At 44.6% G+C, this 8683-nt stretch overlaps 1 pseudogene; it reads left to right on the top strand.

Annotated features, from left to right (window-relative positions):
- Positions 1-994: 994 nt before the first annotated feature.
- On the top strand, positions 995-4378 carry LOC136521560 (probable galacturonosyltransferase 9; annotated as a pseudogene).
- Positions 4379-8683: the final 4305 nt, after the last annotated feature.

Raw genomic sequence — 8683 nt, 5'->3', positions numbered from 1 at the left:
CCTCCTTCGAAAAGCATTGCCTATTTTAGGAGACGGCTATATTTTGTGACTGCCTCTGTTAATAAAATAAATGTATCTTCTAAAATCAATTTTATAGTAGTGCCATGTGGATTGCAGTGGAGCGAAGTATACTCAAATAGGCCTTAAAGATATATCTTTGGATAATACTAATACAGGCATTTGTAGATGAACGACTAGAGTCCAATAAAATGTTTGTAAGTAGATTTGCAAGAAGCCGCATATACATAACACTAGTGAAATCATTAGCAGCACTGCAGCAGTGTATCAGCCTTGCATTAGATATATGCCCTGTTCGGTTTACTCTATATTCAGCTTATTCGGCTTTTTTTAGTCGGAACAGTGTTTTTCTCTCACAACAATTTAGTCGGAACAATATTTTCAGTCAATTTCAGCCAAGTTTAAGACCAGCGAACGGGGCCATAAGAGGAATGACATTAACGAAGGAAAATCAATAATTTCAGTTCAGAATAGGAGTACCTTGCTGATGAGCTTCTCAAATGCGTCCATCTTGTTTAATATATCTCTCTGCGGCTCATGGAACATCATCAGATTTACGTCATATTCTTCAGCATTACTTGAATAATAATTTTCAGTAAACGAATAGTATTTTTCTCCTATAACAAATAGCGTAAGTATCAGTATAAACCAAATTTCAAAAAAATAAAAGTATTTTCCTCTCACAGCTATATAGCTTGGCCGCACATCAGCTGCCTGTGTTGGAGAATGGAATAATGGATGTCTCTTTCTCTCTCTTAATTTCTTTTCTTTTCTTTTGTTCTCACCGACATCGATACCTACAGTTGTCTGGTTGATTTTTAGATTGATAAATTTAATTTGGTTAATTCTGATTTATTGTGAATGAAAAATACGACTGATAAACTCTGACTGCGAACATGCTGACTCACTGGTTGGACCTACAGGATCGCCCACCAACCAGCCTCTTTCCGCCTCGCCCACCAGCTCAGATCCGCGACGCGCTTAGCCACCGGCCACTCCACACTCCCCCGCTCCCACTCGGCCACTTCCCCATCCCCGATGGCCGGCGGCCGCGCGTTCCGGCCGTCCGCCCCGCGCCGCGCGGCGTTCGCGGCTCTGCTCACGCTCCTCCTCCTCGCGGCACTCTCTTTCCTCCTCTCTTCCACGCCCGCCTCGTCGGCGCGTTCCTCGCCCCCGCTGTCCGCGCGCCTCGCCGCCGTCCGGCGCCACGCGGCCGACCACGCGGCCGTCCTTGCCGCGTACGCCGCGCACGCACGGAAGCTCAAGGAGGCCTCCGCAGCGCAGTCACTCTCGTTCTCGACCCTCTCCTCCGACCTCTCCGCGCTGTCCGCCCGCCTCGCCTCCCACCTCTCCTCGCTCCCCGAGGACGCGGTCAGGCCCCTCGAGAAGGAGGCCCGCGCGCGCATCAAGTTCGCGCGCGCCCTCGCCGCTGACGCCAAGGAGGGGTTCGACACTCAGTCCAAGATCCAGAAGCTCTCCTACGCCGTCTTCGCCGTCGGCGAGCAGCTCGCGCGCGCGCGCCGCGCGGGGCGCATGTCCTCCCGCATCGCTGCGGACTCCACCCCCAAGTCACTCCACTGCCTCGCCATGCGCCTCCTGGAGGCCCGCCTCGCCAACCCCTCCGCATTCGCCGACGACCCCGACCCGTCCCCCGAGTTCGATGACTCCGCGTTGTACCATTACGCCATCTTCTCCGACAATGTGCTCGCCGTCTCCGTCGTGGTGGCCTCGGCTGCGCGCGCCGCGGCCGACCCCTCGCGCCACGTCTTCCACGTGGTCACCGCGCCCATGTACCTGCCTGCATTCCGCGTCTGGTTCGCGCGGCGCCCGCCGCCGCTTGGCGTGCACGTCCAGCTCCTTGCTTACTCCGACTTTCCATTCCTTAATGCCACCAACTCACCTGTGGTGAGGCAGATCGACGCCGGCAACAGGGACGTCGAGTTGCTGGATTACCTGAGGTTCTACCTCCCAGATATGTTCCCGTCGCTGCGGAGGGTGGTCCTTTTGGAGGACGGTGTGGTGGTGCAGAAGGATTTGGCAGCGCTTTGGCAGGTCGACTTGGACGGGAAGGTGAATGGCGCAGTGGAGACGTGCTTCGGGGGGTTTAGGAGGTACAGGAAGTATCTCAACTTCACACAGCCCATTGTGCGGGATCGATTCAATCCCAGTGCCTGTGCATGGGCATATGGGGTAAATGTGTTCGATCTTGAGACATGGCGGCGGGATGGTTGCACAGAATTGTTCCATCAGTATATGGAAATGGTGAGCTGCTCTGAACTCTGTTCACAACTTACATGTGGCATTGTAGTATATTGGGGTTGATAAGTGGCTATATATGTAGTTTAGGTCATGTGTGCTTCAACTTCACCTTTTCACTAGCTTGATGTGGATTCTGTTTAAGTTTTTTTTTTCCATTACCAATATTCGGCATGTTCGGGAGGCCGTAAACGATCGTGGATTATTTACTGCTGGCTGGTTTGGTGTGAGAGAAAAACACTGTTGCTGACTGGAAATTTACGATCGTTTACGAGCAAGTGAACAGGCTGATTCATGTGTTGGATTTAAGTACAGGGTGCTTCAGCCTGTAACGTTTGGTATTGCAACGAAGAAATTTGTGTCTCTAGGCTAATGATTCCAGTAACTTGTGTTATTCATGGCTGTGTACAGATGATTGGATAGCAAATCATTTGTAGAATTTTTAATATTAATGTCTTGATGGATTGGCCCAAACAATTGCATGGTTCAGTCTTATGCACTCAACTACTCAGCTCCTATGTCTTATTGTTTAACAAACTTACAATTATCTTAAATCATATCTTAGCAAGGCTTGCTTTGATTGTTAGAGTGTTTTCTTTTCTTTTGAGTTTTAATGAGTTTCCTAGTGACTGTCTCAATTTTGTTTTAAATCTTATCTTAATGTGGGTTGTTTTATATTGTTATGATTACTTCCTCTTAGTTTAATTTGGTTGCTGTACTCCCTCCATTCCAAATTATGTCGTTTTGGCTTTTCTAGATACATAGCTTTTACTCTGCATCTAGATATATGCTATGTCTAGATACATATCTAAAAAAAGCCAAAATGACTTGTAATTTGGAATGGAGGGAGTATTTAGGATCACCAAATTGAGCTAGTGTTGTGATGTTTACTTCCTCATAGTTCAATTTGGTTGCAGGTAGGTAACTTCTAATTGCTGGGGTTCAAATGTGATGACGGTCACAAAATTGAGTGTGTTATGTTTTTTCATTCCTTTTTAACAGGAACTAGAAGTGTTTTTCCTGTTTCTGAGAACATGTAAGCCATGCCTTGTCATTTTTTTCTGTTCTGGGTCCAGCTGAACCAAGGTCTATAGTTTTTCATGTTTTCTCCTTTTTGTCGGGAATGTTAAAGTCCTAACATGGCATATTTAATTTTAGTATATAGTGGATTGGTGCACATTGGGGTCTTGGCAACTTTCTGGAAGAGTTCCTATCTGAGAGTAGGGTTCATGTGCTCTAGTAATGCTTTGCTCTGAAGCCTAAACTTGTTTACCTCATAATCTAACTAACAATATGTATCTGAGAGTAGGGTTCATGTGCTCTAGTAATGCTTTGCTCTGAAGCCTAAACTTGTGTACTTCATAATCTAACTAACAATATGTTCTGCATTAGTCTCTGATGTGTAATATCTGTATGCAATTATGTGAATGATGCCAATAGTTGCCCACTCTTATCAGAATAAAATTCATCTGATTTTGACCCAAGGGACTGATGTTTGTATATTCTTATGGCAGAATGAGGATGGCGAGCTGTGGGATCCTACATCCATTCTAACTGCTGGGCTGATGCCCTTTTATGGCAATACCAAGCCACTGGATAAGTCATGGTCTTGGCTATAATCCAAGCATCAGCCCTGAGGCAATCCGTAGTGCTGCAGTGATACACTTCGATGGGAACATGAAGCCCTGGCTTGATGTTGCTTTGAACCAATACAAGGCCCCGTGGACAAAGTACGTGGACACTGAAATGGAGTTCCTAACACTGTGTAACTTTGGTCTCTGAAGAGATTCTAGAGAGCTTCTAAGGAATCCACTGGCAGATGCTACCTTTTCTTTTGGGACAAAAGAGCCTCGAACGCTGCACAAGTGGACTTTAGCTGTAGCAGAGTTGTTACTTGTGCTGGGCAACAATATTCTTGTAGATCTGGTAGCTTGTTTGTGATAGTATTTGTTCTATCAGCTAAATTTGCTGGATTATTGTGCATAGAGAATGAGTCATTGGGAGGAACTGTAGATGAACATTCCTGTATTATTGAATAACAAGCGTATCTCCAATTGTATCTATAAGGAAAAGAAAAGGTTGCTGGGATCAGGTTGGAATTCTATTTTGCTGGTGTTTCCTTGCCCTTGTGCTGGTGTGCACCTTTTTTTTCAGAATACTACTGGTTACTTTGAGGTATGATGTCGATGAATACTAGAAATGCAGTGATGCACAATAATATTGTCAACCATTTGTCAGATGCTGCTTTCACTGAGACTTTTCACTTTTAATCCAGAAGACAAGGTATTTTAAACAGGTCATGTATGCACGACGGTGGATAAATATATAAGGCCACCACCAGCTAACACTTCTAGTGGTTCTAGTATAAATACAGTGATCACAGACTAGGAATATTGCGACTACTATTCACACAATGCAAACTATCACTACTTGTGGTTTGCATAGAAACTTTTTGTTTTCATCATGCCTCACCTTATTTTCTCTCCCTCTTCTTTTTTATTAGCATAGACCACATTCTCTCTTCCCAAGCATATGTAGCTTATGCAAGCCACTATAGACCACTTACTTTTTTTAATCCGATCATACATGGCACTTGGGGATACAAATAACGAATGCTTGCTTTTTCTTTAGTTTCATTATCTTCCCCTTTTACTTTTTCTTTAATGACGGTTTCATTATCCTCCTTTTTTTGTGTAATCGCCAATCCTGTCCTTAAACTTTGCTACAAAGCTTAAAAATTCACCCATCAACATTCAAAACAGTCGTTTTAGTCCCTAAACTTGTAAATTTGGCCGGGTCTCATGCTCCGTCTAACGTGGCTCCATGTTAACTCATCTTGTCAACCTAGTCGGTTCTGAGACAAGTCAACACACTTGAATTGACCAATTTGCCCGCTCCTATTTCCATTAAGCCAACCACGATGCAAAGCAAAACCCATTTTATCTGTTTCTATGGTGGCTACGTAGGCAGCTAGGGTTTGAAGCATCCTGATGACATCGAGGAGAGTGCAGAGGCTCAGAGGCTAGCTGTTGGTTGGTGTCGCGATGTTAATTGATGGTCTCACCGTGAATAAGAGCAGAGGTGGAGGTAATATTGAAAGTGCAATCAAGCCCTAATTGTAGGTTTTGGTGATAATGACCACCTAATTAAAGAACTAATGAGATTTATCGAGATGACAAGTAGGAAATTCATGTTCAAGGATACTACACGAAACGGAGGAGCCTCCAATTACAAATGTAGATAGCTTCAAACTCAAATGAGGTTTAAATTCTTTTATATTTTGAATTTGAGTATAGGAAAAGCCGAACTATAAAGGGGACACAATGTTTAAGCTAATATGTGCTACCAAGTGCTCAAACATACACATGCAGCCTCAGATTCACAGCCAAGACAGTCTACACTTCACTCTTACCATTGTTGTCTTGCGTGGTGCGGCACTGCCGTACTTGAAGAGAGGCACTGTCGCAGTGCGGCACTGCCGCACTTAAGTGACTGTTGGGGCTGAGGGGGTATTTATACCCATCCTCTTCCTCCCTAACGTCTCCTCTAGCTCCTGCTCATTCTAGTTGGTTTAAAACAGAAAATGAGCTCTCTCTCTCCCCCCCCCTCCATTGTTGCCCTCAAGCTCCTAAGCAAATTCATTGATTTCCCCATCAATCCTTGAGGGAAAAAGGGTCCAAAACTCGATTAGAGAGCAGCTCCATTGATTCTCCAACTCGAAAGAGCACTTGATTCACGTTTTGGCCGGTGGTTGTGTTTGTTACTCTTAGAGCTTGGCTCCTAGCCGGCTAGAGCGTCGCCCGTGGAGCTTGCCAACTTGTGTGGCAGCTTCGGGAGGTTTGTAACCATCTCTTAAAATTAGTAAACTCACTCCTCATCTCAAGAGTTAAGTCTCTTGATTTGAGAACGAGGAAGGTTTGGAAAGCCCTAAGCCTTAATGGCCAACCTCAACAACGTGGAGGTAGGCAAGCCTTGGTGGCGAGCCGAACCACGGGATAAATCATTGTGTCATTTGTGCTTGATTTACATTACTTGCATAACATATTGTGGTTGAGGTTATTTCTAGGGTTTCTAGTCGATCTACTTGTGTGTGGTGTTCCTACCATTTATAGCTTTTGATCTATGATTGTCATACCTACAGTAAGCTAGGAAATTTCTTCGATCTAAGTTTTCATTCATGAATTTTGAACTATGACTCGAAGTTGTCTGTAGGTGCGGCAGTGCTGCTGTTCTAGCCCAGTAGTGCCGCAGTCCGGCAGTGCCACCCTCTAGTGTCATAGGGTGAATTTGATAAAAGTTTGAGTGTTTGTTTTAACAGGCCTATTCACCCCCCTCTTGGCCAACCAGAGATCTCACAAGTGGTATCAGAGAAGGTTACCTCATATACGCTTCACCGCGTGAGGTATGGAGCCCAGAGGAGAAACTAGTAGCATGAAGCAGGTGGATGTCAACACGGACAGCAGTGAGCTAAGCGTGTCGATAGCAAGTAACACCACACTACCACATCTTGAGGCTACCGATGCCGAAAGAGCTCTTGATGATAATAAGAGAAGAAGAAGGAAGGAGGCAAGAAAGCTAAAAAGAGAAGCAAGAAAGAAGAATGAGGAGTAGCGGTTAGAGGAGAAGAAGCGAAGGAAAGAAGAAAGAAGGCTCAAGAGAGAAGCAAGAAGAAAAAGAAGAGAAGCTAGGAAGAAGAAGAGAAGGCAACAAGTGCATCATCAAGCATATCAAGTAGTTCTAAAGATGGAGATGATGATGAGTCATACCAAGTGTCGAAGGGGAATAAGAAGAAGAAGAAAGGAAAGGGCAAGGCCGATAACAACAAATATGCCACTGTATCCTTTAACTATTCTTCTATTCCTATGACTAACCATGATCGGAGGTTTTTCATTAATGTGCCCACAAGCAAGTTACCTCACTTCAATGTGACTAACTTTGCCAAGTGGAAGCACTTGATGAAAGCCTATCTTATAGGTCTTCACCCCGGCATTTGGGAGATTGTTTGTAATGGATTTGAGCTACTGGTTAATCCCAAGAGCCCAACACTAGAAGAGATGAGAATCATTTACCTCAATGGTCAAGCCACAAGTGTGTTGCTTAGTGCCTTAGATGGTGATGAGTACAATAGAGTGATTGGAGTTGATGTTGCCAAGCAAATATGGGACACTTTGTACCTAGCACATGAAGGGGTTGACAAAGTAAGAAAGGCAAGAATTGACTTATTGATGTCAAAGCTCAACTAGTTTGTAATCTTGGATGGAGAGGGGCCACAAGAGATGTTTGATAGGTTGATGACGATGGTGGGTAAGATTAGAGGCTATGGTTATGATGAGCGAGATGATCACAAAGTTGTCAAGATTATGTTGGAAGCTTATTCACCTAGAAATGAGACCGTAGTCACTCTAATTAGAGACAAGAAGTTTGAATACTTCACACCAAATGATGTACTTGGAAGGATCTTGACCTTTGATATGCAAAGAGAAGAAGCAAATGAGAGGAAGAAGCTTGGAGAATTGCAAGCAAAGTTAGAGGGCATCAAGATCAAAGATGTAGCTCTCAAGGCCAACAAATCATGCAAGCAAGGCTCTACAAGCAAGTCCAAGATCAACCAACAAGCTTCAACTAGCAAGCCCAAAGCAAGCAAGCAAGTTCAAGAAAGAGTAGAGACCACATCATCTTCAAGTGAAAGTAAAAATGATGATGATCAATATGAGAAAGTTGATGATGTTGCTCTCTTTATGAAGAGGTATCACAAGGGGCTAAAGAAGTAAGGCTACAAGGTAGTGAAGAGAAGCTTTCCAAACAAGAAAAATAGGACATGCTACAATTATGGAAGCACTGATCACTTCATTGCCAAGTGTCCATATGAGATCAATGACAACAAATACAAGAAGGACAAGAAAGAGGAGAAGGCCGACCGTAAAAAGAGCAAGAAGTACATGGGAGAGGCTCACATTGGGTATGAATGGGCTCAACTAAAGAGAGCACAAGTGAAGAGGATGAGAAGGTTGCAACTATTGCTATTCACAAGTCATCCCCCACACCAAGGTTCTTCAACGACATGTCTGATGATGGCTGTCGATGTTTTACCACCGATAGCCTGCCACGGGGGTACCCGGGATAGTTGTTCGGGCTTCGGCGAATAGCGGAATTCGGCGGTTACGCAAAGAGACTCACGATTTATACTGGTTCAGGCCCTCGACTTGGTCGAGTAATAACCTTACATCCAGTTTTGGCGTTAGCCTGTTTGTGTTGTATTGCTTTGAGTATCGGGTATCCGTTCTCCTCTTACAATGTGTACCCTCGCCAGCCCTTTATAGTCCAGGCGCTGAGAGGCGTTGTTTGTCTCCTATTCGGATACAAGGTCAGAGTCCTAAGCTACGCTTCGGGTGCCTTTCCTTGTATAGTT

Source organism: Miscanthus floridulus, chromosome 18 (genome assembly GCF_019320115.1).
Source record: "Miscanthus floridulus cultivar M001 chromosome 18, ASM1932011v1, whole genome shotgun sequence".
Classification (NCBI taxonomy): domain Eukaryota; kingdom Viridiplantae; phylum Streptophyta; class Magnoliopsida; order Poales; family Poaceae; genus Miscanthus; species Miscanthus floridulus.
The sequence above is the reverse complement of the archived record's forward strand: the minus strand, read 5'-3'. Positions and strand labels throughout refer to the sequence as shown.